Genomic DNA, 17,365 nt, shown 5'->3' with positions numbered 1-17,365 from the left:
GAGAATTTTTATTATATGCAGTGCTTTATTACAGTGATGTTGCAACTATCTACAGAGGAAAGTCAAGTACGTATATAGTATAGTCTTAAGTTTCCTGTGGTATAGTGTTTTTGTATGGTATTCTATTCCATGTAAAAATGAAAATTTTTGCCCCCAGTGTGACCACATGAGGACATTTCTTGTTGTTTACATTCTTAGATTGAGTATTCTTGTATTTTTGCATATCTTAACTCCCTTTCTGATTTTCAGTATATAGAAAAATGCTCCTAAGGGAGTCAGTCTGCTGTAAAGGGAATTTTTGTTACCTTTTTGAGGGGCGAGATTTATCTCACTCTTTATTGCTTAGCAATGTCTACTTTCTACTAATATTTCATTGTCCTCATGAACCCCTGATTGAGTGAATCTCTTATTACGCTCTTTCTAATACAGATACTAATAGTATGGGTATCTGGGCTACATGCATATCTCTTACAAGGGTAAAATGATTTTACCACTCTTTCATTGTGTTAAATTAAAGGTAGTAAATCACTAATCCGGTGCCATCACTAATTCAGCACTAACTTCTGCTAGTGTAATTTTCAAGTTTCTGGGTCATCGCACCAACCTGTTTGGTGTCATAAGCACAAGTGAACCATTCCCAACTTGATTTCCCTCATTTATTATAACCTACTGACTGGTATCCCCAGTCATGGCTCCAATTGCTAAAGGAAAGGTTTCTCATGTAAACGTAAACACTGTACATTATCTATTTAGAGATAAGGTTGAATTTTCTATGTAGAGATAAGATTGAATTTCTGAAAACCAAATTGACAGAAGTATTTCTTCAAGAAGCTTGTGTAAATTATACAACCTAGGCTCTTCAATTAGGAATTAGGGACATAATTTTGTACTTGCTAAAAGAAATTAGTGTATTAATGGAATTATTTACTTGCTTAAAAAAATTAATTTAGTAATAGAATTATTATTATTATTTTTGTAAATAAATGTAAAATGGGTATACAAAAGTAAACTTACATACTCTATGTTAATGTAAAATCCCTCAAAATTGCAAAACAGCTGTTTCTTGTTTCATTTATTAACCAATGTAAACATACCTCAGTTCCCCCCCCCCACCTCTCTCTCTCTCTCTCATTAGTGTACATATCCTTTAATGAAAAATCAATGATTGTATCATAAACATAAAAACACGAAAATAAAACTCCAGGAAGATTATGACGCCATTAAATGAGTGATTGCCTGCATATCGACGTGTTACCATTTACTTTTTGCTTTGCGTGATTTACTGTACATTTTTTTTATTACAAATTTAGTTGACTCTAAGTATGATTATCGCACATATCATGACAGCACATGAGAATATTTTATCACTGTTGATATTTCATCTATAATCACCATAAAAATATTTAAAATGCAAATTTCATATTTAAGCAAGACAAAACCAAACAGGCTGTAGCAAGTTCACCGACAGCATAGAATGAGTGTGTGCATACATACTTGTAAAGTCCCCTCTCAACGCATTCCCTATAATGAACATCCCGTTTTCTGCGGTGCGGTGTAGACCGAACACATATTATTACCATTATTGCCAAAAAGTGCCAATTTTCAGTTATTGGCGCTTCTGTTAGGTGTGTATCGGCTCCAATACCCAATTATCGGCGCCGATAAGCGGAAATCGGCAATTTTCGGGGCCGAAAATTGCCAGTTTTCATCGCTGAACAAGCCCCATAAAACAGGATCTCTGTTAACCGAGCCCACCGTTAACCGGGGACTGCCTGTATTTTATTGTCTCTTCAAGTGACCATGCATTATGTACATGTAAAAGGATTTTGACAGAGGAAAAATCTATTTCTGGGGAGAGACCTGTGTCACCCGGTGAAATAACCTTTCAGCACTTTATTTCTAGGTAAAGCTATTGCTAAATATACCAGAGAAAAGCTAAAAAGCTAAGCCGGAGTTACTACCCTCAAAAGCGAGCTCCATGGTATGGAGTCGTGTATGAGAAAGGGTGAGATTGTCACAATCACAGGCCTCCGCCCTGTAAACCTTCCCAATGTCAAAAGTCCTACAGAGTGAGGTGCCGTTACATACCCCCGCACCACTCGCGGACTGTAAACAAGCCGGCGTCACCAACATTCCACATTAGCACCCCACACTGGAATGGTATTTTACCAGGGGGGGAAAAAAGGAAACATGGGTGGGTCACCGGGTGACACAGGTCTCTCTCCAGAAATAGATTTTTCCTCTGTCAAAATCCTTTTTCTGGGTTTCTCGACCTGTGTCAGCCGGTGAAATAATAACAGAGAAATCAAAATACCATTCTGAAACAAAAGTAGACTTGTAGAGGAAAGTAATAAAACTAAATGTCTGCAAGAGTTTTAATATCCTAGTAGTAAGAATGGCATTAAGACATAATGATGACATCATAATATACTTAGTTTTAAAATAACATAATTATACATGAATACATAATCCTAAGTGGATAAGAGTACTTAAAATTACAAACTTAAGTACTAAACATATACTTAAAACTAGTGTAAGGAAACTGTGTTCCACAAAACAATACAAAACAATACATGTATATAAAGTAAACAATGAGCAGGATAAATTCATGTCATGGTCAGGAGAAGGCTGTGAAGCATGCCTGACCTGGAGATGACCAAAGGGGAATAAATGAGGCAGGTAGGAGGGAGGAGAGTGACTGAGTACAGAAAGAATCAAACTGGGGGGGGAACTATGTTCCCTGCCGCCACTGTAGAGAATTTGAGAGCTTCTAGTGATTTCAGGTAGTGGCGTTTAAAAACTACAGGGGATTTCCACCCTGTGTATTTTGACAGATCCTCAAAATTCATATAATGAAAATAGTTAGTGGAGGTGGCCACTGCCCTGATGTCATGCACTTTTGGGACTGAATCTGGGTTTGCATGTTTAATGAAATATAGGATCTGTTGTCTAATGGCTTTCAAAGAAATGGTTCCTCCCCCTTCCCTTACAAATAAAGGCCCGGAAGTTATGTGTGAGGTCCTGTCTAAGAAGGCTTTCAGGGTAAAGACTGGGCATAAAGACAGGTCCTGTGGGAGGGGGATGATCTTCCAGGGGGACCACCTATCTTGAGGATCTTCATTTTTAGCTAGGAACTTAGGGTGAGGAGCTAGTAACACTTCACCTGATGGAAGGAAATCAAGATGATTGGGTTCTCTAGACAAGGCAGCCAGTTCAGAAATTCGAGCACCTGAAGCTAAGCTAATCAAAAATAAGGTCTTCCTTAATAAGTTAGTGAAAGAACAATTATGATTATCTATTTCTGAAGCTAACTTAAGGACATCATTTAAGAACCAGGAAACCGACTGTGGGCGGGTTACTGGTCTCAAACGAGCACAGGCTTTAGGGATAGACGAAAAATAAGAGTCTGTTAAGTTAATCTTAAACCCGTGCAAAAATATCTTTTCAAGGCTGATTTTGCTGTAGTAATAGTACTAGGGGCCAGACCTTTTTCAAACAATGACCTAAAAATGAAATGGCTAAGTTAGTGGTCATTACTGTAGCTTCAGATTCTTTTAAAAAGAGTGCCAATTTCTTGACTGCTGAGTCGTATTGTCTAAGAGTGGAATCCCTTTTATCTGATTCTAGGAACAAAGTGTTAATAGGGTCGATATTAGCATCCCTTTGAGCAGCAAACTTCATGAAATCCACAAAGCTAGGGCATTCTGAATTCTTGAGGAAGCTGACACAGTCTGAGTTTGTACTATTTGGCGCCAGTTTCAGGTTGGGAATTTTCAAACACCAAGCTTCAGCTCTAGAAGAAGTGGAAACCAGTTGCTCTTCGGCCAATTTGGAGCTACTAAGGCTACTTGGCCCTTGAATGTCCTGAGTTTGTGAAGGACTTTCAATAACAGGTTTACTGTGGGGAAGAGGTAGATTCTTTCCACTTGTTCCAATCTATGGACATTGCATCTGTGGAGTGAGCTAGAGGGTCCAGGTTGGGAGCCACATAGCAAGGTAGTTTGTGGTTGCATTCTGTTGCAAAGAGGTCTACTTGAGACCCGGAACTTGGTTGCAAATCCACCTGAAGGAAGTTTTGTCCAGGGACCATTCCGACTCCAGCGGAGTTGTCCTGGATAGGGAATCTGCAATGACATTCTGGACCCCTGCAAGGTGGGTAGCAGACAGATGCCACTGGTGTTTGTTTGCTAGAGAGAATATTGCTATCACAACTTGGTTGATCCGACTCAACTTGGAACCTCCTCTGTTCAAACAGTGCACTACTACTGCGCTGTCGAGAACCAATCTTATATGAATCCGATTGTTCGGGCGCAGTTTCTTCAGGGTTAGAAAGACTGCCATGGCTTCCAGAACATTGATATGAAACTGGCGGAACATGGTAGACCAAGTCCCTTGCACCTTCTTGTGTTGGGAGTATCCTCCCCACCCGCTTAGGGAAGCGTCGGTGTGAATCACTAGGGATGGCGGAGGGAACTGAAGGGCACTGACTTCGATAAACTCTTGACGGACGTCCAAGGCCGGAGTCTCTTCTTCAGAATCGGTGGAATCAGAGATACTTTGTCTCTGAACCTGACATTGGCTCGGCTCCTCCATACCCTGTTTACATCTTTCAGTTTGGATTTCAAAAGAAGATCCGTCACTGAAGCAAACTGAAGAGAACCTAAGACTCTTTCTTGGGTACGACGGGAAGCTTTCTTGTTCTTGAGAAATTGTCTGGTTGCTTTCTCTATTTCTCTCCGTTTGGCCGGCGGAAGGGATAGTCTGTGTGTACCCAGGTCCCACTGGATTCCTAACCACTGAAAGCGACTCTCCGGCACTAGGCGGGATTTCTCCCTGTTTATCTGAAAGCCCAGTGATTCTAGAAAGCCGATTACTATGGCTGTCGCTCTCCGGCATTCGTCGACGTTGGACGCCCAAACGATCCAATCATCTAGGTATGCGGCTAGCATGATCCCTTGAGACCGGAGTTGTTGAACTACCGTATCCGCCAGTTTGGTGAAGATTCTGGGAGCTATATTGAGACCGAATGGCATGACCCTGAATGAGTATGCTTGATTTCCTAGTCTGAACCCCAGATAAGGAGAGAACCTTCTCGCAATCGGGACGTGATAATAGGCGTCTGAAAGATCTATAGAGATGGTTACGGCTCCACGGGGAAGTAGGGTCTGAACCTGCGAGATTGTAAGCATTCGAAACTTGTCGCATTGAATGTAGGAATTTAGACGGGACAAGTCTAGAATTACTCTTCGTTGACTGGAACCTTTCTTTGGAACACTGAATAGTCTGCCCTGAAATTTCAGATGTCTCGCTTTCTTTATTGCCCTCTTTATTAACAGATCTTTCACAAAGTCCTTCAGAGCCTTGGAGGGTGATTGATGGAACCTGATCGGGGGGGGAGGACTTCTGCTCCAACTCCACCCCAATCCCTTGGAGACTATGCTCTGGGCCCAGGGACTGAAGCTCCACTGGTCCCGAAAATGGTACAACCTCCCGCCTACCTGAGATATCTCACTGTGCGGGAGAGGGCCTGCCTCCTCTAGATCCTCTGCCTCCTCTTCCTTTGGAGGAGGAGCGGGATGAACCTCTACCTCTGAAGTACCCTCTAGCTCTCGTTCCTTTTGCATTTTGGATTGACCGAAATGCTCCCTGGCTTTCATAAGAGGCATTATAAGCTGGGGAGGATACGTAAGAAGGGGCAGCGAGAGGTTGATGGGCTGGTTGAACCAGCACATACTGAGGTTGAGGTTGAGGTTGGGAAGTTGAGGGATGTCCAGGGCCGGGGACCTGGACAGCCTGCAGTACAGTCTGAGTCGGGAGCCGCTTGAATTTCTTGAACTTCTTCCCTGTTTAGGTGAGTTCCATGGGCTCTCGATTGCTTCCTCTTGGAGGACAAACCCCAACGGGAGTGGAGACTCTGGTTGGCCCTAGTTGCCTCTGCTAGGACTGCATCAACCTCTTCCTGAGGGAACAGGTTAGCTCCCCAGATGGAGCTTTTTATGAGCCTGTTAGGCTCATGACGGATGGAAGCTGCCGAAAAGATGTGCTTCCGGCAGTTCAATCGGGCCTTTACGAAATCATAGAGGTCCTGTTGGAAACTTCCCAGGAGAGATTTCATCAACACCTGGAAAAGAGGATCCTCGCAGTATACCACTGACGTTGCCTCTGCCAAAGTCAACGAGTTTAAGGACCTACTAAGTCTGTCCTTAGCGTCTGCTTCGGCCTTCAGGAGCAACTCTGGGATTCTGGGGAGTTGCTCACTAAAGAGGTTAGAGGCGCAGTCAGGGTCCAGCCGGGTAACCGTAAAGGTATCCGGGGTTGCCGCCCAATACTGGGAATCTCCGGGTAAGACTAGAGATCTGGGATCTATCTCCCGGAGATGAGGAACTGGTTTGCCCTCCACGCAAGCTTGGTTGGTGAGGGAGGCGACTTTAGAGGTGCATGGAGTGGGGAGGGCTTCCCCCAGAGAGAACATGGTAAATGCACCTTTTGCCGGAGTGAGCTTTGTATTCTCCGCCTGCCACTCCGACAAGGTCCGTAGTAGGGCTGATTGGGCCTGGTCCCTCGGGAAGATGACCGTCTCCTTTGGGACCTTATCGGACCGAATCCATGCCTCCTCCGTAAGCCTGGCATAACCTGCGTAAGGAGATTTCAGGTTGGGAGGGAAGAATTCCAGTTCCTCCAACCTGCGAGTGCCTAAGCCCTCAATAGTGAGGGTACCCTCATGCTGGGGAGCAAAAAGGGTCAGGCGCCAGGGGTTCCCTTTATCGAAAGGGGGCAGGTTGGAAGTATCTGGGACGGAGAAGGGTTTGTTGGCCGCTCCGCCACTCATAAACCCGGAGATCAAAGTCCTCTGTGACTTCACCTCCTCTGATAAGGAGAGCATCGAAGAGTTCAAGAAGACAGCTGATTTGAGAATTGCGACAGCTTGTCGTCAACCCTCTTGTCAAACTGCTTCATAAGAAGCTCAGCAAACGCTTCGCGTCAAAGGAAGGAGGGGGGAGTCTCCTTACTGTGCTTTGACCGTGCTCCCTTCCCAGAAGTAGAGGCCTTGCTCGTAGACGGCATGGGGCTAGGGGGCCGTGACGTCTTCGAGGGTACCTCGGAGCGGACTTTCTGGGATTTCAAGGTCTTTTTTTAACAGGTTTCACCTTAGGGACGGTAGACCTTGCACCGTCCATAAGGCAAGAGGATTTCACAAATCCTCTGAAGGAAGAAGCAGTAGAAGAGGGAGAACTGAATAGAAGGTCACCTGCCTCACTTACCCCCTTACCTGGCTGTTCCAAGTCCACATTCATGGGTTCCAGATTGAGGTTGAGGGCCGCAACGTCTTCCGCAACAACACCGCATGCAGCGACTTCTTCTTGGGAGGGCTGCGTCATCTCCCGGATCCCGGCGATTAAGGGGGCGGCTATCTCATCCGCAACCGAAGCCGAGATCCAGGCGCCGGGGAAGAGAACGTTGCAGACTTCCTTGCAGAGGATGTAGGGTTTCCCTGCCCCGACGTTCCTCCCGAAGCCGCCGACCCAGGACTTAAGGGTCGATAAGGCAGAGTCCCGGGAGCTGCGGTCAATCTGAAAGGGGGAAGAAAGACAGGTGACTGAGCCTCCTAAAAGGAGAATATGTTGGAATTATCCATCAAAGACAAAACTGAGGTTAAACGTGAATCGGGAGTGGATGATTTTCTTACCGACTCATCTAGAACCTGCTCGTATAGAGCGTAGCACACTTCACAACCGTCTGGGTGCCAAACAGTCAGGTCCCCCACGTGGACTGCGCAGCCGGAGTGGGACCTGCAGACTTCATGCCCGCTGGCCTGGTTCAGCACAGCGGTGCACCCCTGCTCCTGACAACGCACCATCTGTAAGTTGAACGATAAATGAGTATGCTAAAAGACTGCCGGAGTAGTGTCTTAGAATAGTAGTTATCCAAGTAGGTCCCGCCGGAGTTAACCGGGGAAAAAACGGGCTACTGGAACGACATGATTAACTACCTAGAGGGACCGCCGGAGTTAATCCGGAGCGACGGGAAAGGTCCCAAAAGGATAGTTAATTACAATATTAAATAAATGAACACACATATATATATATATATAAAACCATATCCGGACAGGTCCCGCCGGAGTAAACCGGGAGGTTAACGGGCCTACGGGAATATATAATAACACCCAATGGGGCCGCCGGAGTTAATCCGGAGCCAAGGGTAGGTATCAATAAGTAAAAATACAATATAAAATATATGTATATATGTGAAATGAACAAAAAACATCTGCGACTAGGGAAAGATTAACTATAAGGTGTACTTTTCCACTTGGAGCCGGAGGGAGTCCTGTACTTCAAAACGGTGACGGCGGAGGAGGTGTAGTGAACACCGTCCGACCAAACACCATCCCCACCGGAGTGGGGGAGACAAGGACATCCGGCCACTTAGCAGAGAAAAACACCAAGATAAATAGCTGGTGGAGAGAAGATACTGGGAATAGGTGTACTTGAAGAGGACAAATATAAGTGTCATACCGTGTGAACGACAGAAGACAGTCAGGTGGGAGACTCCAACTGGCAACTAGAACACAATTCTCCCCACCCGAGGTGTGTTCGAAGAACTATCTCGGATGGGAAAAGACGCGTACTGACACAAGAAGGGGAGGGGATAATATAGGCTATGAGTGTGGGACTCAGGTAGCGACCAGGGAGTGGGTAGGCACACCCCGGGCGCCATGAGAACCTACTCCCTCCTTACGAACATGTACGAACGATACTGAGAGAGAGGAAGACAGGGAACACTCAAGGACAAAGCAAAGAAAGGGATGGGAAACAGGGGTGTGGGAGCACCCCCGGTCCCCTACTGTGGTCTCGAAGGGAATGACCGGATAAGGTCAGGTGACGAGAGAACAGCCAATCAATGCAGAGGGAGGGGATATAGGCTATGGCGAAAGGAAAGGATAAATCTCGGCCTTGGTAAGATAACATATAAATGAAAGCTAACCAAGGGTGGGAGAGGGTGGAGGGGTAAAGGCGATAGGCGAGAGGATGTGGTAGGAGGGGTAAAACATGAAGTGGAGAATAACCCGAAGATGTGGCTCGGAAGGAGAAGGCAACACGAGGAACCCTCGTTATTCCAGCTTAACTATTTTAGTACTGTAAAGACTAAACGGAAAGGCCGAAATAGGGAGAGGGAAAAGCGTCAGCCCAACTCACCAACCAACGCCAAATAAAGGGAATCCAACATGAATCCCCCTACACACTGAGCTCTCTCCTAGCCAGTAGGAGACCGCCAAGCCATAGCCTAGGCTAGCCTTACCCAGCTGGGGGCTGGGGAAGGAAACCCAGGAGAAGTATCTACTCCACCAACTTACAGTTAACTTAGCCTAGGCAAAATAATAATGATCTAAATAATCATAATCGCATATGTAGAAAGGAAGACCAAGCCCCACGCGATATGAGCGCGGAGGGAAAATGGCCGACCTCCCAGATAAAATTTCTCAGTTAATATCTGTAAATATCAAAGACATCCGTGCGCTTGGCTAAAAATAAGCAAAGTAAGCATAAACGTACCATCTCAAACAAAACATCCCAACCCTGGAGGAAGCAAATGTCCAAATTATAACACGTATAACAAGGGATAAAGGCGGATAGGCCCGAGAGGGAAAACTCGAAGCCTAAACGACAATAATAGAGACTTCCCCCAGAGAAGGGTGATAAAAATATAAAACCCAATTGAATATATATATATATAATAAAAACAAAAGGGTACAATAGGAAAAAAGGAAGGGAATAGGCCCCGACCTAGTCCCGAGCCGACATAAGGTCACATGGCGTCGGGGATGGGGATGAGACTGGCAATAAATCCTCCTAATTATTTAACTAGGGGAAATAAAACACCTCAACCACCCAAAATAATACACAGAGATGGTACTCAACTTAGGTGAAGAATCCAATGAAGATGCCATTGCTTGAAGAATTCAACAAAAAGCGCACACGAATAGAAGCACAACAATAGCGGACGCGTGTAAAAAAGTGGAATGTGGGTGACGCCGGCTTGTTTACAGTCCGCGAGTGGTGCGGGGTATGTAACGGCACCTCACTCTGTAGGACTTTTGACATTGGGAAGGTTTACAGGGCGGAGGCCTGTGATTGTGACAATCTCACCCTTTCTCATACACGACTCCATACCATGGAGCTCGCACCGTGTAGTAACTCCGGCTTAGCTTTTTAGCTTTTCTCTGGTATATTTAGCAATAGCTTTACCTAGAAATAAGTGCTGAAAGGTTATTTCACCGGCTGACACAGGTCGAGAAACCCAGAAATGGAGTATTTTTGTAACACAGACATTATTAATCATTATGTTTTCTGTATGTACCTGTCCTGTTTTTGTAGAGAAATAGTTTGACCTCAGGTCACCTGTAAATCTTTGTACCCGCGGTCTCTGCGAAGTACGCAGACGTCCGCACACCACTTTATAAGCGGATCGCTTCATCAATAAACTAGCAGTACTTGTCTTCCTGCTCATTATTTCGCACCTCTCTCACAGTGGTGACCCCCGGAGTGGTTCCTGGAAGCCATTAATGGACCCAAATGGCAACTAAGTCTTGGCCTGATGAACCAGCTTACGCCCCTAACGGACTAACTACGGCGCTCTAACAAAGTGTTTGGGCATTACCGACCCTTGTCAACAGGTCACCAGTGTCATTAGCGGACCTACACGGCACACTCCCAAGCGTGTATTGACACGAGTGTTCCCTCACACTCCAAGTGAGAGCACGGAATGAGCCTGGACGCAGACATTCCCAACCACGTATAAATTACCGCGAACTTGTCGGAGGCAGACGCCTCCCTCGCGCAACCCCCTCCCGCGCGCTCCTCCATGCTGGTACCTGCACCCTACACAATGACCCCCCCTGACGGACCAATCAAAGGTGGCCCTCAGCATAAGGCTGCCGCCATTCACCAATCAAAATGCAGCGTCCTGGTTCTTCAAGGTTGCGGGGTAATTCAGGGTAGCAGGCCTAACTGACAAGGTGTTGAAGGCAGACATCACCATCAACGCCCTCCTGCAGGAGATATACAAGAAGATCGCCCCATGGTTAATGACGACGTCGAGCCCCGCCACCTTCCAGGAGTTAAAAGCCACTCTCATCGAGACCTGCTCCTTGCCGGTCTCCGAGAGAGCTGCCCGCGCCCTCGACCTCGCCCTCAACCCCCGGCAGGAGGGAAACCTCTTGGAAACGTGGCATGCCCTCCAGGACCTCCTCCTCCTCCTCCTCCCCGGGACTGACAGCAGCAGCAGGTGCAAAGAAATCAGCCTGTCGAGGGAGATCTTCCTGCGGCAGCTACTGCCGGAGGTGTGTGGGCAGATCACAGAGGCATATACCCTGCCGGTCGAGTACCTGATCAGGGTGGCACAGCAGCCGACGGACTCCACGAAGGCGGCAAAGCAGGCGTCCACGCCTGCATACCCCATCAACTGCCTCCAGCCAGAGAACCCCACCACAGAGGCCGTCAACGCCATCCCACCAGCAGAAGGAGAGGCCGGGGCTTTGCTATTACCACCAGAGGTTCAGGAAAGCTGCCCAGAGATGCAAAGCCCCCTGCCTTTTCTTCCCTTCAAAAAACGGGGGAGGCGGCGGCCACCCACACAGGCCACCATGCATAGTCTCATGATTTCAGTTTTCCCAGTGATGCTTCAAGGAGCACCTCATTTCTAATGGTCTTTGAAATACGTTTCTGTGCTTTCTCACATTCGGCAATTTATTGACGAATATCAATCCGTGTAACCATCGTCAGGCTCTGACTCTGAGTATCAGTCTATTGTATTGATTACACATAGATATTATGAGTGGGCAAGGCTGGTGTGAGGTACAAGCATAGGACTATGTACAAGAATGCATTAGCCTTCTCTTGTACGAAACACAGTAAAAGTTTATCATTATTGAAAATGGATCTGTTAATACAAATAAAAGAAAATAAAAAATGTAGTTTTAGAGGCACATTTAGATGTGGATGTTTACTACAATGTACCGATTTTACCTCAAACCAGGTAACAATAGTAAAGGCTAATAAATATTAAGGAAAACTAAGCCTAGTGGAAAGCATTATGACTTGTTGATGAGCTCTAACTTACAAATGGGTAGGGAAGTTATCAAATGTTACCATTTTGATCCGAAAAATGATGGAGTTCCTCGATTAATCAATGCTAAAAAAAATAAAATTAGTCTTATATTACGACTTTAGGAGAATGAGGCCGCCATTATCTCTTTCACTCAGTTGCTTGTCTTTGCCTCTCAAGTCTCCCGCCTCGCCTTTTCTTCTCTTATTTTCTGTTATTCTTTTCTTATTTGTTGACAGATATGTATAGGACAACATTCATGGACTCATCATGACACTATCATTATGACTACTACTACAATAACCACCACCATAACAAAAACAACTTCTACTACTACTGTATGTGCAGTATTAATCCAGAGCTACCAGAGCAACCCACAGGCTTTATAACAAAAAAATCCAACGGTCCCAACACAAATATGGAAGCCAAATTAGAAATATGATATTGAATGTTCAAAGATTATTTGCCAGTGAGGGTCTGTGCAAAACAACAAAAAGTGACAATGAAAACAAAAGCAACTGATGTCTACTGCAGTCTTTTAAGTCGCCTAATGGTATACGAGGTATGTTCAATAAGTAATGAGAAAATGTCAGGCAAGACACTAAATATGATTTGATCAAAATACTACTTCGTGGTGAAGTACACATACATATGTTCTATAAAATGACAAACTGGCAACTTCCTATATTTGTAGGTCTGAGTGGAGCAATGAACATGGTGGAACCAATCTGATCCGGTTTGCCAATCTGTGAACACTTGTCAAAATGCAGCGAAACATGGAGCAACGTTACGCCATCAAATTTTTTGTTAAACTTAAGAAAACCAAACAAGAAGCTTATGGAATGTTAAAGGAGGCCTATGGGGATGAACAGATGAGTCAAGCAAGTTTCTATCGGTGGTTTAACAGATTTTCTGATGGAAATGAACAGGTTGAGGATGAACCCAGATCTGGAGCACCGAAAAGTGCACGCAAGGAGGAAAACATCGAGGAAGTGCAAAGGTTAGTGATGCAAGACCGTCGAATATCTGTGAGGATGCTATCTGAAGCTGTTGGTATTAGTATTGGCACAGTAGAGACAGTTCTGACCGAAGAGGAGTGGCGGAGTGGTCAGTGGTGGTTCCACCAAGACAATGCCCCATGCCACAAGTCAACGCTGGTGACCACCTGGATGGCCGACAGGGGAATGAAAGTGGTACAACACCCACCCACAGCCCTGACCTAGCCCCTTGCGATTTCTTCCTGTTCCCACGCATGAAAGACAGCCTCAGGGGAACCAGATTCCAGTCAACAGAGGAGCTGAAAGAGTCATAGGAAAGTTACCTGAAGGGACTACTGAAAAAGGACTTTGAGGAGGTCTTCGAGGATTGGGAGAGACGCATGCAGAAGTGTGTAGCTGCGGGAGGCAGTTATTTTGAAGGAGACAAAGTTGTGTAAGCTCATGAAAATAGTGTCTCTCCTGACATTTTCTCATTACTTATTGAACATACCTCGTACATGTAACAGGTTCACCATCCAAACAAAAACGACTGTCACCTATTGCAGGGAATCTGGATAATTTTGACTAAGAATGTATTAGACAAGAGCTGCTTGCATTTTAAGACAGAGGCGAAATACCATCAATTTGGGAATTATTAAAGAAAGTCCAGGAACCTCCCATCAAGTTTACGGGTCAAGGAGTTCACTATTTAGAATAATAAGGCAACTGGGGTTTAAGTATAAGCAAGTGCAAAGTAGAAGGAAAATTTTGATGGAAAGGAAAGACATTGCGGAGTCCAGAAAAGAATATCTTCGAGAAATGGAAAAGAACAGAGTAATTTCCCATTCCTGTCCAGTGGTCTCTTTGGATGAAACTCAATCAAAATACTAGTGTTGAGTGTTGTTAGACTGATCCAAAGGGAATGCAGTGCTACCCCACTTTTTCACGCTTCACTTTTCAACGCTTCATTTTGTCATGGATTTTTGTGGAACATATCTTACTTTTCTGCGGAACCTTCACCAATTCAGATTTTTTCTATGGACCGTATCTGTAAAATTATCTCTAATTTGCTTTTTTTCGTAGAGCAAAGAACAGAGTAATTTCCCATTCCTGTCCAGTGGTCTCTTTGGATGAAACTCAATCAAAATACTAGTGTTGAGTGTTGTTAGACTGATCCAAAGGGAATGCAGTGCTACCCCACTTTTTCACGCTTCACTTTTCAACGCTTCATTTTGTCATGGATTTTTGTGGAACATATCTTACTTTTCTGCGGGAACCTTCACCAATTCGCAGATTTTTTCTATGGACCGTATCTGTAAAATTATCTCTAATTTGCTTTTTTTCGTAGAGCAAAACAATTTATTCACTAATTTCTTTATTTTTTCATATTATTCATGACTAAATACTGATTTTTGTGATAAAAATTATTGACAGTTTATAGTTTTTATTATGATTTACTGTATATTTGTTAAGCTTATTCCAGGTTGGGCCCCAGACTGAGCATAACAGGTTTACGATTCAACTGGATTCGATTCTCTCTCTCTCTCTCTCTCTCTCTCTCTCTCTCTCTCTCTCTCTCTCTCTCTCTCTCTCTCTCTCTCTTTCTCTCTCTCTCTCTCTCTCTCTTTAAGGGTAATGTAAGATGTATATGAAATGATATTACTGTAAAGTGTTTTTGGACGATAGAGCATATTGTACAATACTTAAAATATTTGCTAATTATTTTAATTTTATTTTCCAGTCTGCTTTTACTGGAAAATAAAATGAAAATAATTAGCAAATATTTTAAATATCGTACAATATGCTCTATCATCCAAAAAACACTTTACAGTAATATCGCTTCAAATACCTCACACAATACCCTTAAAAGAGAGAGAGAGAGAGAGAGAGAGAGAGAGAGAGAGAGAGATTCATACACCTGTTATGCTCAGTCTGGGCCCAATCTGGAATGAGCTTAATAGATACATTACTACAGTGTAAGTAGGATTACACTGTAAATGTTATTATAAAAATCTGTATTTAGTCACGAACACAATATGAAAAAATACAGTCATTAGTGAATAAACAGTGTTGCTCCACGAAAAAAAGCGAATTAGTGATCATTTTAATTGTTTTAACAATATATAAAGAAAACGAGACGGCTTCACTACCATGAGAGAAAACAGCAATGCTTATGTATACAGGGGTAACTTAATTAGTTGTCAAATGCTCTGTAAGACAGATTTATTTAATTTGTATCAAAGATTTTATAGATATTTTGCTGTGTTTATATTATTAATATTAATAATTTAAAATTAGTAAATCATTGTTATAATCATTTTAGGGGGCATGTATACATAGGAGTAACAGTTGTAAAAGGGTACTAAGATGACTTAGGGTGTTTTGGGGTGATGGTGGTTATAAGCATTTTAGTTTAAGGGATACAGGGTATTTGGCAATTATATGCAGTTAGAAGCGTTTTTAGAGTGGATTTTGCATTTCTGCGTTGGGTTCTGGAATCTATCACCCTGAAAAAGTGGGGAAGCACTGTAGCTGGCTCTAAACTCAAGATGGGGAAAGGCACTGGATTCATCATAATACATACAGGTGGTCACCAAGGCTTTATATGAGTAGCTCTATTGATGTTTCGGTGTGATAATGGCTCAAAGGGAAACTACCACAAAAGGTTTAATATTTATGGTTCCAAGAACAGTTACATCTTACCATCAGTGAGGGATCACTTTTAGTTTTAGATAATGCACTATACCACTCAAAAATTACCTGTAAAGTGCCAACAGCCAGCAACAAAAAATATTTAGTACTGCAGTGGTTAGTTTCAAATAACATCCTCCATGATCCATCCGCTACTAAATTACGTTTACTTCAGGTCTGTAAAGAACATAGTATAACCAAGAATGTGAAATGGATCAAATAGCAGCTCAAGGTCACAGAGTACTTCAGCTACCTCCCTGCCACTGCATGTTGAACCCCATTGAACTAATGTGGGCACCTGTGAAACATGAGGTGCAAAATAAAAATTCAAACAGTAATCAGTGCCAGAAGAAAGCTTAAAAAATAATATACGAAGCAATTGCATTACATCTGAACACTGGCAAAAGTGCTTAGACCACACACTCAAAATTGGGAATGATTTTTGAGCCAAGGACATAGCAAATAGATACCTATAACTTTCTACCCTTCTGGTGTTTTTATGGGTTCCTTTTATTAGATATATATATATATATATATATATATATATATATATATATATATATATATATATATATATATATATATATATTATAAGGTGATATAGTTTTTTATAACCATTTTGTAATTGTTTATAATGTCTCTGTGAAAACTTTTGATTTTTGCTTGCAAGATTCATCATGTGTTGTGAAGACGGGATTTTAAAATGTCTTTTCTCGTAGATATGTTGTGTGTTATGTAAACTTATGATTCTGTGGGATATTTTTCCCTTTTTGTTTAATGTTTGAAATTGTATTTTGAAATGCTTATCAGATCGCCACATCCTGTCTGCCGAGAGAGAGAGAATAAAAGCTAGCTTGCATGTTTGATCAGGTGTTTAAGGAAAAAGCATTTACTTTTGTTATCGTGACGAGCTGTCACCCAGTCGGCGAGCTAACTGTTATATCTTTAGTCCTGTATGCTTATTCCATCTTTATTAACTCTACCTATGCCTATTCTGTTTGTAATCTGAGAAAGAGAGAAAGAGGAACAGCAGATGAGTGGTGTCGCGTTGGTCTAAAAGAGTCTTTATAATGTTTACCCAGCTGTGTCAGGCTGACAAAAGGTTTTGTTAACTCTGAACAGGAAGTGTCCATCATGTAAGATAAGGTTGGTTTCGCTTTGAAGCTCAGCCGTATGTACCGGTATACTCTGTATACGTGTGTGTAGGTGTATTCATACATGTGTATTCTCTGTGAACACCCTATGTGTATTCTCGGCCTACGAGACTTAAAAACCAGTGTCTTCTAAAAGACATCAGTAGTTGGCTAGAAAGGGTCCTCAGAGGTAGAACCCTCCCTCTCTCTCTCTCTCTCTCTCTCTCGATATATATATATAACGGGAATAACAGACAAGTATCTGTTATAAAGCTCTGTTAAACTCACCCCAGGAGTGTGTTAATTTTGTAGAAGGTGATCAGGAATATTATTTTGTGCAAGTGTTTAGGAGATTGTAATAGTGAAATATTTACAAAAGGTAATGTGATGACTGATGAGTTTTGTTAAGTGATATTCTTGGTAAAAGAGAATTGTTGTGTTTGAATAAGTCTTAGAAAGACG

General features: G+C 43.3%; 1 protein-coding gene across 1 annotated transcript in view; it reads left to right on the top strand.

Annotated features, from left to right (window-relative positions):
- The window catches only part of Start1 (Steroidogenic acute regulatory protein-like), a 437,354-nt gene that overhangs the window by 385,936 nt on the left and 34,053 nt on the right, over positions 1-17,365 (top strand).

The sequence above is a fragment of the Macrobrachium rosenbergii genome, chromosome 16 (genome assembly GCF_040412425.1).
Source record: "Macrobrachium rosenbergii isolate ZJJX-2024 chromosome 16, ASM4041242v1, whole genome shotgun sequence".
Classification (NCBI taxonomy): domain Eukaryota; kingdom Metazoa; phylum Arthropoda; class Malacostraca; order Decapoda; family Palaemonidae; genus Macrobrachium; species Macrobrachium rosenbergii.
Note: the sequence above shows the minus strand (reverse complement) of the source record. Positions and strands in the feature narration are given on the sequence as shown.